Source organism: Mauremys reevesii, linkage group 10 (genome assembly GCF_016161935.1).
Source record: "Mauremys reevesii isolate NIE-2019 linkage group 10, ASM1616193v1, whole genome shotgun sequence".
Taxonomy (NCBI): domain Eukaryota; kingdom Metazoa; phylum Chordata; order Testudines; family Geoemydidae; genus Mauremys; species Mauremys reevesii.
Genome location: NC_052632.1, coordinates 80,004,823 through 80,023,841, shown reverse-complemented (window position 1 = coordinate 80,023,841; position 19,019 = coordinate 80,004,823). Strand labels below are relative to the sequence as shown.

Genomic DNA, 19,019 nt, shown 5'->3' with positions numbered 1-19,019 from the left:
GAAAAGAGATAAAATAAACATCCACCATTTCAATCTTTTCATAAATGAAAGATGCTTGGGTGAGTGGAAAAGCAGATTGCCCATGAATTACCAGGCAATTGAAATAATATCATCAGATGTTTGGTGAGCCTGGGAAGATGTGGCTTCTAAATAAATCAACAGCTTTATTCTGCTTTTTTAAAGGAGGAAAAAAAATCACTGCACTAGGCTCTTAGTGCCAAATTTCCCCCCCAGTCGGTGTCTATGGCTGGAGGAAATGGATCGCAATGCATTTGATGTAGGAGGTGAAGAATTTGAATGTGGCTGAAGGAGTCTAGTGGAAAGGACAATTAGGAGGAAACAAGCAGTAACTGATATCGGATTATGTCACGCAGCACAATGTATGGGTTAGAATGTGTTTTGTGGCACATGTGAGCATTAACCTCCAATCAAGAAGACAACGTGCCCGGTGCTAGTGTGGTATTGCACATATAACTATAAGGTAAACGGGAACGATTCGGGCATGGAACCTAATCCCTTTATTTGTGCAGAGTTATAAATTGCCAAGTTATTGTGTCTAGGAGCAGAACTCGGGAAGACTGTGTAGCTAAATCGGGGAGGGAAGGGGGAGGCAGGCTCGGGGGAGAGGCGGGAAGGGGTGGAGTGGGGGCAGGGCCTGTGGCAGAGCCAGGGGTTGAGCAGTGAGCACCCCCGGCACATTGGAAAGTTGGCGCCTGTAGCTTTAGCCCCAGAGTCGGCGCCTATACAAGGAGCCGCATATTAACTTCTGAAGAGACGCATGTGGCTCCGGAGCCACCGGTTGGTCACTCCTGTTGTAAACGTTAGATTGTCAAACTTCCAGCTTCCTGCGCTTCCGCTTATTTACATGGTATGGCTGAAGTCACATGGTATTAGATCTGCTTCCTGATTGGGCAGTGTAGCAGGGTGGTCCCCTGCTCCTGCCCTGAAGGGCTTAAAACAGTCCAGGAGAGGGATGTGGCTGGGGCAAGAAGCCTGGGCTGATTGGGGAAAGCAGGCTCAGCTGTGGCCAGGCCCCAGTCAGGCCCAGCTGGCCCCTATAAGAGTCTGTGAGCCAGAAGCCCAAAAGAGTCTCTCTTTAGCTATAGAGGGAGAAGGGCCTGGCTGCAGGGAGCTAGACACAAGGTACCTGAGTGAAGCAGGGCTGGGGACAGGCTGAGGAGCTGGGGAGCTCCAGCCTGGAAAGCCCCCAGGCTGCAGCCTAGCATTGGGCTAATAGATACTTTGGAGTTGCAGGGGGCAGCCCAGGGGTAGGCCAAGTCAGCAGGTCCAAACCCTCCTTGCCAGTGATGAGTGGCTGGTACTGCAGTCTGCCCCCAGGGCGTGGGGCTAGACAATGACTGGCAGTAGCCACATACTGAGGCAAGGTGGGGATAGAGGGTGGGAGTTCCCCGGGGAGGGGAGACTCTGAGAGAAAGGGGTTACTGCCAGGGGGCAGCACCCCATGTAATAGGGCACCGGATCCAGGGAGGGACAGGTGGATCACCGGCCTGCAGAGGCCGCTCCAGAGCTGAATCGAGTTAATTCCCAGAAGTCACCAGCAGGAGGCGCCGCAGGGGTGAGTCCGCTTGTCTACAGGCAGCTTACGAAAGTAACCAGCGCAGTGCAAATTTTGAATATCGTTACAATCAAACAGACCATTTGAAATTTGCTTTCCACAAATATTCATGCTTAAAATTCACTTTTCACCGGTATTACTGCTGACAGAGTTCAACTACTGGAATGTTCAGACAGCAGCATGAAAGGGTCAAAAAACCACCCTCAAATTGACATTTATTTTTGAATCTGAACAATTCCCCCCACCCCACGCTATTGCCCCAGCTTTTCTTGCACTCACAAAAGCAGTGAGAGTCCACTGTAAAGGGAGCTTTGTACAGATCTTTGTCAGTATTTATTGACTTGTTGGGAGAAGAACTGGGGTTGAGATACCTGGGGAGATTTGGTCTGGAATCAATACTGTCAGAAAGTAGAAACATTCAGCATGACGCGAGAAACGCAGCACATGGTTATTTCATTATAGTTACTCAATAAAGTCCCTTTCTTTCAAGTAGGATTAAAATAAGGTCGAAAGTGGTCTTTGATAAAAGAAGGGCGCTTGAAAATGCTTTGGCAGTTAAATGTGGATGACGACCAATATTTCTTCAATTTTCTTGGTGCAATAATTTTACACAGCATGATTGGGAGTCGGAAATTAACCTTCCCGTGCTGCCTGTGTTGGAAAGCTATAGAAACAGCCTCGACTTTTACCCTAAGTCACTCTCTTATAGGAGAAAGCTTCTTGATTCAAATTTCAAAGCGGCATATTGTAAACTTGCTCCTTCGCTGTTACAGGTAAATGGCTCTCCAACATTTCCAATACATCCCGAAAGAGAGAGCCAGACAAGGTGCTATTTACAGTATACTTACTTTGCTATCCTGCAGGATGAGGCATTGATTCATGCTGTTGATCAGGCTTAGAACAACGAGTGCCTGCTAGGAGATTTGCAGCTATTTGTATCAGTCCCCTGTTATTCCCCCCAGCCTCCAGGGAACATATTTAGGGTGAGTGAGAACATTGTGGAATTGCTAGAAAAGTAAATATGGTCTCTCCTGGTTTTAGTTGCTATATGTGTGGGCGTTACTGTAGGCATATAGGCAGGAAATGAAAGGAAAGCACAGTTCCACCTCCACAACACATTTAGTGAGAAACAATTCTCTTCCCCAAAACTGGCTCTGCGGCTCTAGAAAGTCCCTAAACTCAAGTGTACGTACTGTAGAGTAAGGGTAGAATACAGAGCAGTGCTCTTAAGTGGCAGAGGTTTTATTCCTTGGCCCTAATCACCTGACCTGTAAAAGCATATGACAGGGCTCAATACCGACTGACCACAGAGGTTATTGTTCCAGATTGTAAGTAGAATTTTAATAATCAAATACACTTAAGGTACTTCTACACTGCATGTCTCACAGCGGGGTGTGGAGTACATATACTCCATGCCCCCAGCATGGGTATAAACAGTAGTCTAGGCGATGAGGTACTGCTTAGGCCAGTAAAGACACACCAGAACACTCTCTACAGCTCTCTATATGCCCAAGACATGCCTCCCCTGTCCATACTGCTATTTTTAGCAGCATCCTGCTGCCTCCTCACTGCCAGAGTCTTTCCGTGCTGCAAAGGCTCCCAAAATGTTCCATTACCGTTTTCTCTGGCAGTTTTTGTTATGCGTCCTGCTCTCATTATTGTCCCAGATCCGTAGCACTTCAACGCACTCTAGTGCAAACAGAACTTCTTTGGGCAAGCCCTGTGGCCTGTCACAGGCCCAAAGTCAGACTAGATGCTTCAGGCCTCTGAATCTCTGAATCGGTGAGTCTACACACCGGAATGAATTAGGCTCACGCACAACCACCTTTTCTGTGAAAGGGCAGGAAGAGAGGTCCTGCAAAGTTCAGCAACTACATAGAAGATATCTTAATTGTAGTAATTCATTCCTGCCCTCTAACTTTAGCCTATCACGGGCAAACACTGCCACTATGTCTGGGGGTGGGAGGTGGAGGCGGGGTGGGGGGATAAGACAACTGCTGAACAGGAAAAAACAACTTTCACTTTGCTTGCGAGCCCGCAGCTGTCAACCTAACTGACACATATTCCATCCATAACAACAGCTGGAGCAGCCAAAAATGGAATACCAACAGAAGGCTGCTGATTATGAGCTACGCAACTTCGGGAGGTATCGGTTACAACCAGCATCTCACAAATGCCACTTCCGTTCAAAAAATATAAAATGGAAAAAAAAAACCCCACAGATGGAAAAATTATTCGCCTGACACTGGACATTCTTTTTGTTACACGAACCCTGACATGTGTTGCACTATAAAAGGCGAGAAGGAGAGAGAAAAAGAGACAAACTGGAGGGAAAAAATTCCCCATGGACTTGATTTTCACCTGTTGTCTCAGAGTGTAGATGCAAGTGTATTTCTGTCATCGGGCTAGTAAGATGGACTCTTAAAATAACAAAAAGAAAAAGAAAAGTTTGGCATTCTGATGATCAGGGAGCTATTTATTAGTTTATCTAATAATGAAATAATACAACACTTGGTTCCTATTCAACTTAGCATATAGCAAACTTGATACTAGAGGCTTTTGTGAGCGAGATCTGTGTATACAGCGCTTCTTAAAAACAGAGCAGACAACCGCTGGGAAGAAGCTACCAAGCGAGTCAATCAGAGGACCATAAAGTTGGAAAAGACATGCCAGAGTGTCAGGTACATTCCTCAAAAAGAACAGGAGTACTTGTGGCACCTTAGAGACTAACAAATTTATTTGAGCATAAGCTTTCGTGGGCTACAGCCCACTTCATCAGATTACAGGTACAATCCTGTAATTATTGTGTCTCATCGTCCTGCCACTAATGCCCACCTCGTTGAGTGTCATCTCCCGTTTCACACATTTCTCTCCCCACTATCTCTGTGTCGCTACTGAACAACACTGAAATCTCTCCAGTAGGGAGCTACCTCTCATGTTTGTCAGCCTACATCCATGAAGGAGATCCAGTGGCTGAAGTGTCATCAAACCGACAGCTTCCACTAAAGACGTCAACGCTCTTCATAATGATGAAGATACCAATGTGATGATGAGTGTCTATATGATCCAGGAAACATTAATAAAAACCCTTTACATTTCCAAAGCCCTCTACAAACAGTGATTAGTTACAATACTTAACCACCAGGGTTTTCCTTTGCCATGGTTTGTGTCAATGTTTCAATACTTTGTTCCGTGCATATTTTTAAAGCAATCCATTCAATAAAAGCCACCGTCGTCCTGAACACTATGAGCCCTCAGAGCCGCTCAGAACTGGGACGATGGCTCAGCCAGCACCTTTGTGTTTCCACCTGAGCATGTGCCAATGGCTCACAAAACTTTAGCTATTTAAAAGTGAAAGCCGTCTAAGCAGAGCGTGAGTCCATTTACCACACTGTAGGCAGGAGCGGCACCAGGGTTTTTGGCGCCCTAGGTGCAGGGCCGGCTCTACCCATTTCACCACTGGTCCCGCGGCTCTGGTGGACCTCCCGCAGGCGCCCCTGCGGAGGGTCCACTGAAGCCGCGGGACCAGCGGACCCTCCGCAGGCACGCCTGCGGAAGGTCCACCAGAGCCGCCTGCTGCCCTCCTGGCAAAATGCCGCTCCCCCAAATCCTGGCGCCCTAGGCGATTGCCTAGGTCGCCTAAATGGAAACGCCGGCCCTGACTGTAGGGATGGTTCCTGCATTGGCAGAGGAATGGATTACCTGACACTATTGGTTGTTTCTAACTCTAATTCCTGTGGTCTTATGCAAATCTTCCTATATATGTCTGGAAGGGAGACTGCAACAAGGACTCAAGTGGTAACCCTATAGTAAGGCACATCTGTCCCCCTTCCTTCTCTCGTCTCCCTACATATATATTTTCAACTAAATTCTAGGGAATCAAAGCTTTTCTCAAATGCAACAGTAATCAGCTCTGGGGTTCAGGTATTATAGAAATAGGCCCATGACTGGGCTTTAGGGTGACCAGATAGCAAGTGTGAAAAATCGGAATCAGTGGGGGCCTTATAAGCACCTATATAAGACAAAGCCCTGAATATTGGGACTGTCCATATAAAATTGGGACATCTGGCCACTCTACTTGGATTTGGGCTGGTTTGGAACTTCCCAAAGCTTGGTTCTGTCCACCAGCCCCATCTCAATCAACCACCATTTATTTATTTCTACAACAGGGGACAGTTCCTTCCCGTCCGTCTCAGCCCTGAATATAACTCAGCTGATTCCTTTCAACTGCCTGATGGGCAAGTGTCTTTTGCTGCTTTCTCTTGTGCAAGGGGGTGAAAAGGCAGTGACGGAGTAGGTGCAGCGGTAACTGTTGCCAGGAACCTCAGCCTCCCTATTAAAGTGTGCTGGAAACATTTGTTCGTGGGAGAACGTTCTGGTGACAGGTCCTAAAATAATTCTGGAGGTGAGCTGAGTGAGCGACATTTGTAATGAGCATGAGTTGGTGGATCTGGCATCACTTGCAGCAGAGTGCTGAGCTCCCAGGGGAGGCAGTTACGCCCCCACTGGGCCTAATTTAACAGAAAGTTAGGGAGTTAGACTTCAGCCTGAAGCCAGCCAGCTTGCTTTAACTTTCCTCATTACTCTGATAAAAGATAAACATTAACTCTTGGCAGATTTAAGTCGAGATTTAATGTCTGACTATTTGCAAAGCCTTTAGGGAGACATAACTCTGTTGTGAATCACCTCCACTCAAGTCACAAACAAATGTGTACAGCACGGCTGGACAGGAGACATGCTGTTTCCTCCACTGCCCGGAGTGACATCATAGAAAGTTAACCCTCATCAGGCAGAACAGTAAGAGCCTTCCACAACAAGACTACTGGTGCACAGAATCAATTGAATTATTTGTGGCCAGTGATGTTTTATTTCCAGGGTTTTTTTTCAGTTGAGACAGCCATGCCAGAAAATCCACCTAGGCCTTAGTCCCCAAAAGGTAATCCATGAGTGCCCCAGCTTTGCAGGAAACTTATAATAATTTGCCTGAGAAAACATCCAGATCTATAATAGTAAGACTTCAACCACCCATAAATATAGGAAGGGCTAGGAATCCACATGCTTCTAGGTATAAGCCAACTTCTGAATGATGGGGTCAGGAAGAAATTTCCTTGGAGGCAGGCTATTCTATAATTCCCTACTGTATCTCCCTCTACAGCATCTGGTACTGGCCACTGTCTGAGACAGGATCCTGGACTAGATAGACCCCCGGTCTGAGCCAACCTGGCAATTCCTGTATTCTTTTGGGTTTTATTACCAACTCACAACTCAGACCAGGAGAACTGAAAAGTTTGCAAATGTTTTCAGCAAACCTAGACCTGTTTCCGAGTTAACCTGGTCCAACTATGATTTTCTGCTGAAACTCCAGATGGAGGTGTGCCCCATTAAGTTCAGATTTGGATTGAGATCCAGAAGCTTTATCGAAGTTCTGATATTTTGGTGTGTAGAGCTGGGGTACTCAGATACCACATGGATGGGGCCATCTAAAGACCTGCTAGAGTGACAGATGGCTATGAAATTTGGATCAGAACCTTAAGTCCATGGGCATTTCACTTAATGCAAACTAGGAACAGCATCCACATGGGGGAGCTACAGCTTCGCACTTTGGTGCGCGCTGCTATCCATGCTCCTGTAGTCCCAACTGCAGGGCAGTGTAGACATAGCCTGCGTCACTAAGTGGCAAGTAGAGATATTTAGAGACACAAACAGGAAGACACCTTTGTAGTCTTCTTATTTTTTATTGTTCAGATCGCGGTAGCACCTGGAAGCCCCGTTGTGCAAGGAGCTGTACAAGATGGGATATCTGCCCCAGAAAGTTGATGACCTAGATTTATGGCAAGATGCAGCAAGGATTTTTTTCAATGGGAGGTTATTACATTTATAAATATGTTAATATGATGCAACACACAGTGATATAGGCAGACATGCAACTAGGGACTGGTGAAGCCCATGTGCAAATACAGATTGTCTACAAGCAAGCCATGGATTTAGGGGTGCTTGGTCATGCTTGATTTGTAAAAGCAGAGACCCCAAATCAAAAGTGTTTGGTTGAGGTGGAGGATGAAAGGCAGTCAGAGGATGAAAGGATACAAGCGAGGATGAATCCTTAACCTCAGATTAGCCCCCAAAGCAACAAGCTCAACAGCTTCTAACCAACAGCTTCTAACATGTAGCTTTGCACTGTGACTCATCTACACAAACCTTTCACACACTCACGCTCCACCAATATCACTATCTCCTCCTCCCCACTTCTCCAGCTTCCCAAACTACTTCTTCCTGTGGTACACTGGCTCCCTACACTCCGACTCCCTGCTCCTCCTCGCTCCCCCAACCAATCACTTTTCCTCTGTCATCACCCACCTCCATATCTACCACCTCCGATTCTTGCTGTCCAAGAAGCCTCCTCCACCCATTTCTTGTCTCCTACTATCCATTTAATCCTCCCCATCTGGCTCCCAGCTATCATTCCCCACCCAACTTCTCCCCCCTAGCCTCAGGTGATTCAAACATATACAGGGGGTAGGAGGACATAGCTTGTATTCATGGAAACCACCTCCCTAAGTTTTACTCAATGTACAGGGATGGTCTGCAGATCTGCTCATGCAATAGCAGGTATTCGATCACACTTTTTGACTAGTGATGGGCTCAGATTCAAATAGCCATCAAACTTGAGGGAAGCCTGGATGCAAACTTTGCAACTTTTACCCATTCCTGCTTTTAGGTCCTGATGCATAGCCCCATGGCAGTCTTTCATAGATTCATAGACTCTAGGACTGGAAGGGACCTCGAGAGGTCATCGAGTCCAGTCCCCTGCCCTCATGGCAGGACCAAATAATGTCTAGACCATCCCGGACAGACATTTATCTAATCTACTCTTAAATATCTCCAGAGATGGAGATTCCACAACCTCCCTAGGCAATTTATTCCAGTGTTTAACCACCCTGACAGTTAGGAACTTTTTCCTAATGTCCAACCTAAACCTCCCTTGCTGCAGTTTAAGCCCATTGCTTCTTGTTCTATCCTTAGAAGCTAAGGTGAACAAGTTTTCTCCCTCCTCCTGATGACACCCTTTTAGATACCTGAAAACTGCTATCATGTCCCCTCTCAGTCTTCTCTTTTCCAAACTAAACAAACCCAATTCTTTCAGCCTTCCTTCGTAGGTCATGTTCTCAAGACCTTTAATCATTCTTGTTGCTCTTCTCTGGACCCTCTCCAATTTCTCCACATCTTTCTTGAAATGCGGTGCCCAGAACTGGACACAATACTCCAGTTGAGGCCTAACCAGCACAGAGTAGAGCGGAAGAATGACTTCTCGTGTCTTGCCCACAACACACCTGTTAATGCATCCCAGAATCACGTTTGCTTTTTTTGCAACAGCATCACACTGTTGACTTATATTTCCATTGACTTCAAATTAGCTTGGATCTGATCTTTAATTCCACTGGGTTAGGAGGAGAGCTCTTTGGAGAGACAGAGGGGAACATTAGTACAAAATTAGATGAAGAAATTCGATGGGCACTTATCAATGATCTCTAAAGCCATCTGTCTCGGATGGTTTTAGACAGAACAAATCCTTCATCTTGGCATAGGGTTAGACTAGATGACTCTTGCAGTCCCTTTTAACCCAATGGTTCTGTGATTCCCTGATCCCTTTCCTGCACATTGCATACTTTTATGTTGAAACAAACCTATATACAACTGTTTGCACAAAACCTGACAAAAGCAGACTGGTCACCTCCTACCATTTAACTACTAACAATGGAATTGTGATGGTTTTCAATTCCAAAATGTATTTTAAAAATATGAACAAATAATACACATTTATTTTAGGGCCGGTGTCATAGATCAACAAAGACTTTTTACACATGTGTCTGTCATGTTTAGTTCCCATTGCTCAGGCTGAAATTGTCAAGGCATCACTTTAAAATTCCTGGGTAGTGGCTAGACTCAATTTTAGGAAAGCATCTGGAGAAAGGCTACCTATCCACTCCTGCTACCAGGATGGTGTGAAGATACTTCTCTCTAGGCTTCATCTCCATGCAACCTAAGGGCAGAAGAGGACATGATTGCCTTTCAGAAATAGCTGAACTGGTTTGGTTGAAATAAGGAGTTCCCCTGCTCATGCCCTCAAAGTTTAAACCAATCCTGAGTTGAATTTTGGACAAATTGAATTGTCAGCAATTTCCCCCCAAAATGTCAAGAGTTTTTACATCATGTTTCTCAACAAATCACTTGCCAAATAGAGGTTTTATATTGGTTTTAAGGTTAACAAGCTCTCTCCACCCATCAAAAATGTTCATATTTCTATACCTCAGGTAACTTAGAACGTAAGAACAGCCATCCTGGGCCAGGCCAAAGGTCCATCTAGCCTAAAATCCTGTCTTCCAATCATTAGGGTAGGTCTACAAAAGAGCTATGTTGACATAACCTCTACCTTGCTCCACCAGAAGGACTTTTTCTGTTGATGTAGGAACACCATGTCAGGACAGCCGGGCGTCCGGCCATGGGTGGAGCTGGAGCAGACTACCAGGCAACTGGGAGTGGCTGCTGTCATTAGAAGCCTATAAACCTCTCTTGGGTTCACCTGGCTAGACCTTTGCTTGTGGATTGGAAAGACCCTTAGGACTCAGATGACTCACCAGGCTCAGAACAATCATCACACACCACCACCCTGAACTGTTAGCTAGTCCAACAAGATGCAGTTCTGCCACCAGAAGAGGCTTCTGTCACCGTAGCTATGTCAGGAGGCTGTGTGGTTTTTCACACCCCGGACTGACACAGCGATACTGGAAGAAATTTTAAGCATAAACCAGGCCTTACATAAACGAAGTTAGCTACTAACTAATTTGCTGAGTTCATTTTCATCAGGGACCTATCTGTACTGGGTGAGTTAGAAGCTATCCCTGTTAAAATCTTTGAAAAATGTTTATTTTAGGACCATAGCAGTCAGAGATGGAAAAAATCTATTTGAGCCAGAGAACTCCAAAACAGTGCAAAAGAATGATGCCTCTGTAATTAGTAACAGAATGATCAGATTATAAAAAATAGCAGTTTTACAGTGACTGTTTATAGAGGATTTTGTGCATGATTTTTCTGAACACTCGTTCCAGAATCATTCCATTTTTAGGCTGGTTGTTGTTTACACACACACACACACACACACACACACACACACACACACACACACACACACACACACACACACACACACACACACACACACACACAATATCAAGTATCCAAATCAGAAACTGTTTCATTAGGAAAAAGATACTTTTGCTAATGGCTGGATTGTCCCTTCATTTCTCACCCAGATTCGGAGGCAGTGTATTTAATATAATCCCTGCATCCCTGAAAACAATCAGGGAAGGAACAATATTTGCTTTCCTTCCGCTTGCTAGTGAAATATGTGATTAATAAATTCTATTGAGTTTATCCTTGTCAACAATTCAATCCAATCCAGCAAAAAAAAATACATGTGTTGCCAGTATAATACTATTAGGATGATAATCAATATCTTGTGACCTGCAGATTATAGGTCAAATTTCAGGTTTCATTGCAAATCTAGGAAATATTATGGGTCTTTGTTCCCCTCTAGTGGCTGATCCACATAAGATTTTTATGAGTCTGCTACACTTCTAGCTTAAACCTTTAGCTCAAGGGATAAAGGCTCATAGTTTTCATTTTGTTGGTCCCGTGTTCAAATGCTCTTGTAATTCCAAGCTGGGTTGTTAAAATACTGTCTGTCTTCCAGTCCCTTATAGCAGAGGAGGCATTTGCATCTGACTTTTCATCCGGAATTAGTTGATCAGCTACAATTGCTCAAAAAGCTGTTATCAGTCATGGAACTGCGTCACTTAACCTGGTGTAAATCAGGAGTCAATGCAGCAAAGTCACTTTGGAGAATCCTTTAAAATCAATAGAGAGAAATTAGTGTAAATGAGCAATAGGCCCTAGAGGTTCGTTTACAATGCCAGAGCCATGAACTTGGGAGAATGTTGGGATGGCAGAATATAGCTCGATGAGGACTTGTCAATACAGGAGGTTGACCAGAATAGCTATTGTGCATAAACTACTTCACAATGGCTATTCCGTTATAGCTCCCTGTATGTCCCCATGTGGGCACCATTCCAGGATACAGTGACGTTGAATCCAGAATAATATGCATCTTCCTGGGGTGCTTTTGAGAGAAAAAACAAAAAGAGAGAGACGTGTTAAAAAAATCTTAAAGGGGATGAGGGAAAAAGAAGAAAATGTCAAAGGACACTTTTAAAATATTTGATTTTCCAGCCTTGTGAGCTTTACTGTTTTGGCAGCATCTCTGGCTAAGCTGAATGCGGTGAGCCTGATTAAAGGATGCAACAAATAGCAAACTCACGATGGAGGAGAGTCCATAGTATTGGTGGATCACTCTTCCTGGAACAATTGTGAGTTATCCTTCATCCTCTCCTTCACCCGTCCCGGACACTTGAACATATACAATCAAACCACCACATACATACATATATATACATATATATATATATATATATATATATATATATATATGATAACTACCGATCTGTTTGCAGCAAGAATTCCACATGACGGTTATGTTAATCTCTGTGGGTCAGGAATGAGAATCATCCAGATCTCAAAGGCAGATAAAAGTCCAGAGTTCTGGGAAGAAACCTTCTAGCCAGCAATGATGATGTCATAATAAGTACTCAATTGGTAGCACTGGTTAGACACATACTCTGCTTGTTGGCACAATACTTAGCACTGCTTATTAGAGACTACGTGCAGGATGATAATCAAAATCTACACGATTGAGTTATCCTGACTATCCAGGTGGGTAAAATTTCTACCTTGGGGTCATACCTAAACTGGGCAGGGGCAGCACAGGAATATTGATTTTCTTCCTCTGCTTTGGTCAGGATGTCAGCGGAGTGCCACTTCTTCTAGAGGGAAAACTAGAGACATGTATTGCATCACATCTCCCACCTCATTCAATATGTTGGATGGGCCTAAAAACACCATCACCTTAAGCTAAGTGGCCACTGATCATGAGTGTTGTATATGATTCAGTGTGTCAACAACAGCTCCTCCCCAAAGCCATGCTCAGCTAACGGTTTTAGGTGCCTTCGGTCATCAAGAGTTAATTAAAGTAACCTGACACCAGATCCTTAGAACAATTTTTAATAAAAGACCAGTTTGTTGGACTCTATGCAAAATCCCCAGGATAATTATGCACACTCCATTTTTAGAGTCAAAGAGGAAACACAAACAAATGAAATCCATTATCATGAGCCTATGTTCTATGTAAAAATCGTAACTAATAAAGTTAACAATGATGTTTTCCTTCGCAATTTCCCCCTTTTTTGCTGATCTAAATTACAACTGTGACCTCTAGTGGTACAACCTGTTAAGTTAATTTTTCACAGACTTATGGTCTGAGGTGAGTGAACATAATACACAAAGAAAATGTCTAGCACATTTTGGCATTGAATGTGATTTAATACCTTCAAGACTCTTTAAAAAGTATATCAGTTTTCCATTTAATACATCATGGTCCCTATTTCCCCAGTATCCCTGGGATATGAGGATTCAACATCAGCTTTACCTTACAAAATAGATAACTGTTATCAAATATTTAACAGGCATCTCACTAATGGGGATCTTTGGTTCCGAGTATGAGTGGACCCAAATCTGCTGCCATTACAAATTAAACTGGTCAATTTTTTTCTAAATATCAGCTTTTCAATAGAAAATGGAATAAAATTTTCATGAAAATGTCCCAGTTAGCTGAAAAACTGAATGCATGTTATCTATACAGCTGGTTAAAAACATTTCAGATTTTATTTAAAAAATATCTTGGAGTTATCGTGGATAGTTCTCTGAAGATGTCCACGCAGTGTGCAGAGGCGGTCAAAAAAGCAAACAGGATGTTAGGAATCATTAAATAGAGAAGAGAATAGAGAATAGAATATATTATATTATATATATATAAATCCCATCCATATCAATATACTGTGATGTGATGTGATCTGTCTCTCCTCCTCAAAAAAAAAATTCTAAAACTAAGAAAAAAAAAAAAAGAAAAGAAAAAAATGAAGGGGTTTAGAGAGGGGTCAAGGAAAGGAAAGATTAAAGAGGCTAGACTCTTCAGTTTGGAAAAAGAGAAGAGAAAGGGGGGATGATGATAGTATATAAAAAAATGAGTGATGTTGAGAGAAGTGATAAGGAAAAGTTATTTACTTATTCACATAATACAAGAACTAGGGGTCACCAAATAAAAGTTCTTCTTTCACGCAGCGCACACACACTTGTTGTGGACCCTTACCTGAGGAGGTTGTGAAAGGCTAGGACTATAACATAATTAAAGGACTGGATATATTCATGGTGGTGCTAAGTCATAAATGGCTATTAGCCAGGATGGGTAAGAATGGTGTCCCCTAGCCTCTGTTCGTCAGAGGATGTCATTTGATCATTGCCTGTTAGGTCTCCTCCTCAGGGCACCTGGCATTGGCCACTGTCGGTAGACAGATACTGGGCTAGATGGACCTTTTCTTATGTTCTTATATGGGAGAATTTTTCACAATGTTTATTTCTGTTTTTTGACCAACTTTAGGACCTAGGGCTGGAGAAACTAGTTTGTATAACCAATAACTGATCCGAGTCATCAAGCAAAACTCAAAGTAAATGTCTTTTGGAGAAGTTTGATAAACTGTATATATTTTTTTCATTTTCACCTAATCCTGTATTTCCAGAGATTGGCTTGGTAACAACTAGATAGAAACGTGTCCAGATTATTACTGGCACCTCATTTCTCTCTGTCACAGGGTGGCTCATCCCTTCAGGGCTGGTGCTAGCCAACCCCGATTACAGAGTGAGCTATACCTGGAAGAGATCAGGGTGACTACCCTATTAAGAGCAGCAGGAGGCTGTGATGAAGGTGGGCAGGGGGTCCTCCAATGGTAATTTATATCTACTAAATGTGCACAAAGATGGGTTGTGCGAAACATGCAAAGTTATAGAAACGGTTGAGCATCTGCTATAGCAACGCAGGGTGGGAGAATAATGCAGAAAGAAAGATTCTTTATGCCGCAAGGGGAAAAAATATAGTCTGAAAGGACTGGCGTGAGGACCGGGAAAGTGGCACAGCAGGAACAGAAAGCAGGAAAGACCCCCAGCAAGGCGACCTGGGCAGAGGAAAAGAAACCTTTGTTCTGTGTGGACTCAAAAATGTTATTTTGAATGTGTGTTAAATTAATGAAGCACAACCTGAGAAGAGAGGAGAATGGACAAAAGGGTTGGTTTGTTTTTTGTGGAGTTTATTGAACAGTCCAAAAGGGGAAACTGAGGCAGGTGGCCTGTAGCATGACGCTAGGCTATGAGGGAGTGCACAGGAAGTGGCTGGCCTTGCTAAACTCTCCTTTAAATCATTTCCTCCTGATCTCTTGTTTTTCTGAATCCATTTTATTATTGACCTAATTTGGGGAATAAGAATCAGTGTTTGCTCTTATTTCTAAAACCTGTCTAAGGTACGTTTATGGCACCCTATACCACAGTATCTGAGCACCTCACCACTGTTATATATTTCTCCTCACAGCACCCTTGTGGGGCCGGGCAGGGCTATTCTCCCCACTGTCCAGATGGGGAACTGAGGTTCAGAGACTTTTCCAAGGTCACACAAGGAATCTGTGGCAGAGCAGGGATCTGATTCCAGGTCTTCCAGCTTCCAAAGTAGGGCCCTAGCTACAGGAGACTTATTGCTCTGCTAGGAACAATTATCAGTGAAGGTGCTAGCAGAGACAAGCCTTAGAAATGAGAATTGAGGATTGCTAGGGCCCGTCTGTGTTTGAAAGGGGAACATTTGCCCTCAAAGTTAATCTTTCTAATAAGAAACAGCTCTCCTTGTCGGAATCTAGGAACGCTCAGCTTCTCATAAGCTTCTGAAACAAACCCTACCAGATAAGTTAAAGTTAAGGATGTCTATCTGAATAGAACAGGGGTAGGCAACCTATAGCACGCGTGCCAAAGGTGGCACGCGAGCTGATTTTCAGTGGCACTCACACTGGTCCTGGCCACTGGTCCGGGGGGCTCTGCATTTTTATTTAATTTTAAATGAAGCTTCTTGAACATTTAAAAAACCTTATTTACTTTACATACAACAATAGTTTAGTTATATATTATAGACTTATAGAAAGATGCCTTCCAAAAACATTACAATGTCTGACTGGCACGCGAAACCTTAAATTAGAGTGAATAAATGAAGACTCGGCAGTGGCACGCCACTTCTGAAAGGGTGCTGACCCCTGGAATACAACCTCAAAACCTTTGAAGCTCACATTTCCTTAGGGGCAGGTGAGCCCAGGATGAGGATGGCTTATACCTTCCTGTAAAGCATGCAGGACTAGTTGCTGGATACTCAACTAGAAGGACCCGGCTCTGATATACTGTTGCACTCCCTATGTTCTTCTGTAAAATCTGTCCAGCCCTAAATAAAATATCACCCCAGTCTGATGATGGAAATTGACTGTCCATGACATTCCCCTATCCTCAGTTCTTAAGTCTTATTCAATCAGACATTCCTCTCTTTCAGTAGCTCTGGTTTGTTAAATGCCTACTTGTGCTAAGGGCGGCGTCCGATATATCTATAAAAACAGACCCAGGCTGGCAGTGTTAACATGTTCCTGAACTAGGACAGTGAAATTTGTTATGATTGCTCTTGCAGGTGCTGATTTCATTATTCTCAGGGGATGTAATGGCAGGTTTCACAGTCAGTGTTATATACAAACCATATGCCCTACTCACTACTGGCTTTAAGATAGTCTGTGTGAAAAAGAGTAGGTTGACACATGTAAACCTGTCACCCTCCCACTGCGGTCTGGACGGAGGCATAATGTTACAGAAATATGAAAGATATAAAGAATAAAATACAATTATATGGATACCGCCGATGGTCTAACTTCTTCACATATAAATCTGAGGCTGCAGACTATAAATATGTGAGTTTATTGCATTCACATGATACAATGACATTCTTCGAGTGAGCTCATTTATATTATACATGGGCTAGAATCGCACAAAACTTATTCATGCTAGGCAGCATTTAGGCCATGTGTGATGGCCAATTGAAATCATTATCACTTCTTATGTGAGTAAACGCTCACTAATGTGAGTCAGAGTTTCACAAACTGAGTCAGATATGTGGTTGGTGTAAATTGGTGTAGTCAGTTGCTCTGGGTGTCCCTAAGTGTTTGACTGCTAGATTCTGGGACTGGAGGACAGGGGCTGGATCAACCAATGATTGCCCTGTTCTGGTCATTCCTTTGGAAACATCTGGCATTGGCCACTGCCGGAAGACAGGATACTGGGCTAGATGGACCATTGGTTGTGTTCCCGTGTGGCTGTTCTTATATTTAATTGAGCAATGTTGATTTACCCCAGCTGAGGGTGGAGTTCCACAGAATTATGCTGATTTACACAGGCTGAGGATCTGCCCAGACACTTTAAAACGATTTCTCTGTACTTTGGCTATATGTGAAGTCAAATAACCACACCAAACTTTTATGAGAAAAACTAGCAGGGATCACCCTTTTTTAAAATGTAAGGATACTCAAGTGTGTTACAAAGTTTTTCTGCCCCAAATCCCAAATTTTTACCCCATATCCTTTTTTCCCCTGAGGAACTGCTGGTATTCAGAAGCTTGCATTCTCCATTAAGGCCTCCCAAATACATGCAAATTGATGAATATTCTTTTGCATTTGGCACGCGTCCTATTTGTGCTCTGGCTAAAGTCACTCTCCTCTGCAGAGACAAGGCTAGGCTCCACTGTCAATCATGCTATAGCCCAGATTCCGGGTACTGCCCGACAGGTGTTAATTCCCCACCTTTTTTTTTGTTATAAACTGCTGCTGCTATCAACCTTGTGGACCCGTTGAATATAAATTACTGGGCTAGGGTGGAAAAGGAGGATGAGAACCTGACACTCAGTGCCCAGCAGGTCATCTGCGCTTGCAGCAGATGCACGAGTGGGTGATGTGTGTTGTGATTAATGGCTCCTCGTGGGTTGGGACTGCTAACTAGGTTATATGCTTTCTGCCTCTTTTCAGCTGTTACTGAGCTATGTGGGGGATGTGCTGTAGGGATCAGAAGAGACATCATGATCCAGCTACAGACTTCAGATCACTTTACAGGCATTGCCGAGTTAACCCTCACGCTCCCCTGGAGGGGTAGACACTCCGCTCATGGGGAAACCAAGGTGAGAAAAATGTCTAGTTCTAAAACAAAAGCCAAATCCTGGGACCTTGCACACAACCCAGAGAGAGGGCTAGATGATATTTATTGCTGTAGGTAGGGAGAAATAAATCCTTCCACAGAGCATGAAGTGGCCACAGAACCACTGTCAGGAGACCAAGAGGCTGAAACACAGTAGCCCTGCATTTCCCTCACTGTGAGCTGTACCATGGACTAGTTTGCCCCTAAGTGGAAGCTTGAGGTAGCCAGGCTGTTCGCAGCAGCAGGCTCCTGCTTTGCTTCTGCAAGGAGTACACTTGAGTCTGGTCCTGGCCTGAGCTTGAACTAGGCATAATATTCCTCTCAGGCCTTCCTTCCACCATCTGCAGGTTCATGACACTTCTATCCTTGAGCCCAGAAGTCAGGCTCTCTGCTCTCTACAGGGGCGGCTCCAGGCCCCAGCACGCCCAGCGCATGCTTGGGGTGGCAAGCCGTGGGGGGCGCTCTCCCGGCCTGCGGCTTCGGAGGACCTCCCGCAGGCCGAAACCGTGGGACCAGCGGACCCTCCGCAGGCAAGCTGCCAAAGGCAGCCTGCCGTGCTTGGGGCGGCAAAATGCCTAAAGCCGCCCCTGGCTCTCTAAGGTTAGCAAGGGGATGGTGTATTGCAGCATGTAGGTTTCCTTCTGTATATAAACCCTGCAACATGTCTCCAGATATCCCTAGTACCAGATACCATCAATATTTGCAACAAAATAATTACCCTGGCTTTTGGAGCCCAACGTTCAAGGGAATTCATAGCATGCTGCACTCTACATAGAGAGATGCTTTTTCAGTTTGTAGATCACACCTAGAGCAGGTCACCTTATTTAGAGGATTTATAGGACAGTATCACCACTGACACAGCTAACTTTCCTAGAGGCCCGCTGGACTGATATTGCTCCATAACTGAACAGGAGACGTTCAGCATGTCGTGAAGCAAGATCTCTTTGCCTAATGGATGGAGCACCCAACTCCGGCAATGCCCTTTGAAAATGGACACCACTGTTCCTTCAGAGTCTGTCTGCCACTGTTACTGTCAAATCAAACACACATCAGCCCGGCAAAGGGTAAATAGACCCTGATTCTGTGAAGATTAGATCACAGCATTTGGGTAAAAAAAAATAATAATAAAAAAATCCAACCATGCAGTTTTCTTTATTTTCTGGAGCAGAGTTTATTAGAGACT

General features: G+C 44.1%; 2 long non-coding RNA genes across 2 annotated transcripts; one reads left to right on the top strand and one right to left on the bottom strand.

Moving 5' to 3' along the window:
• Window positions 1–10,781: 10,781 nt before the first annotated feature.
• Window positions 10,782–12,212, bottom strand: LOC120374063. The gene is made up of 3 exons (XR_005585877.1): window positions 12,131–12,212; window positions 11,952–12,040; window positions 10,782–11,481 (listed from the first exon to the last, which is right to left on the bottom strand). It is a non-coding gene; the product is annotated as an uncharacterized LOC120374063 (long non-coding RNA).
• Window positions 12,213–12,278: 66 nt separating this feature from the next.
• On the top strand, window positions 12,279–18,892 carry LOC120373883. Its single transcript, XR_005585784.1, has 3 exons — window positions 12,279–12,403; window positions 17,671–17,819; window positions 18,711–18,892. It is a non-coding gene; the product is annotated as an uncharacterized LOC120373883 (long non-coding RNA).
• Window positions 18,893–19,019: the final 127 nt, after the last annotated feature.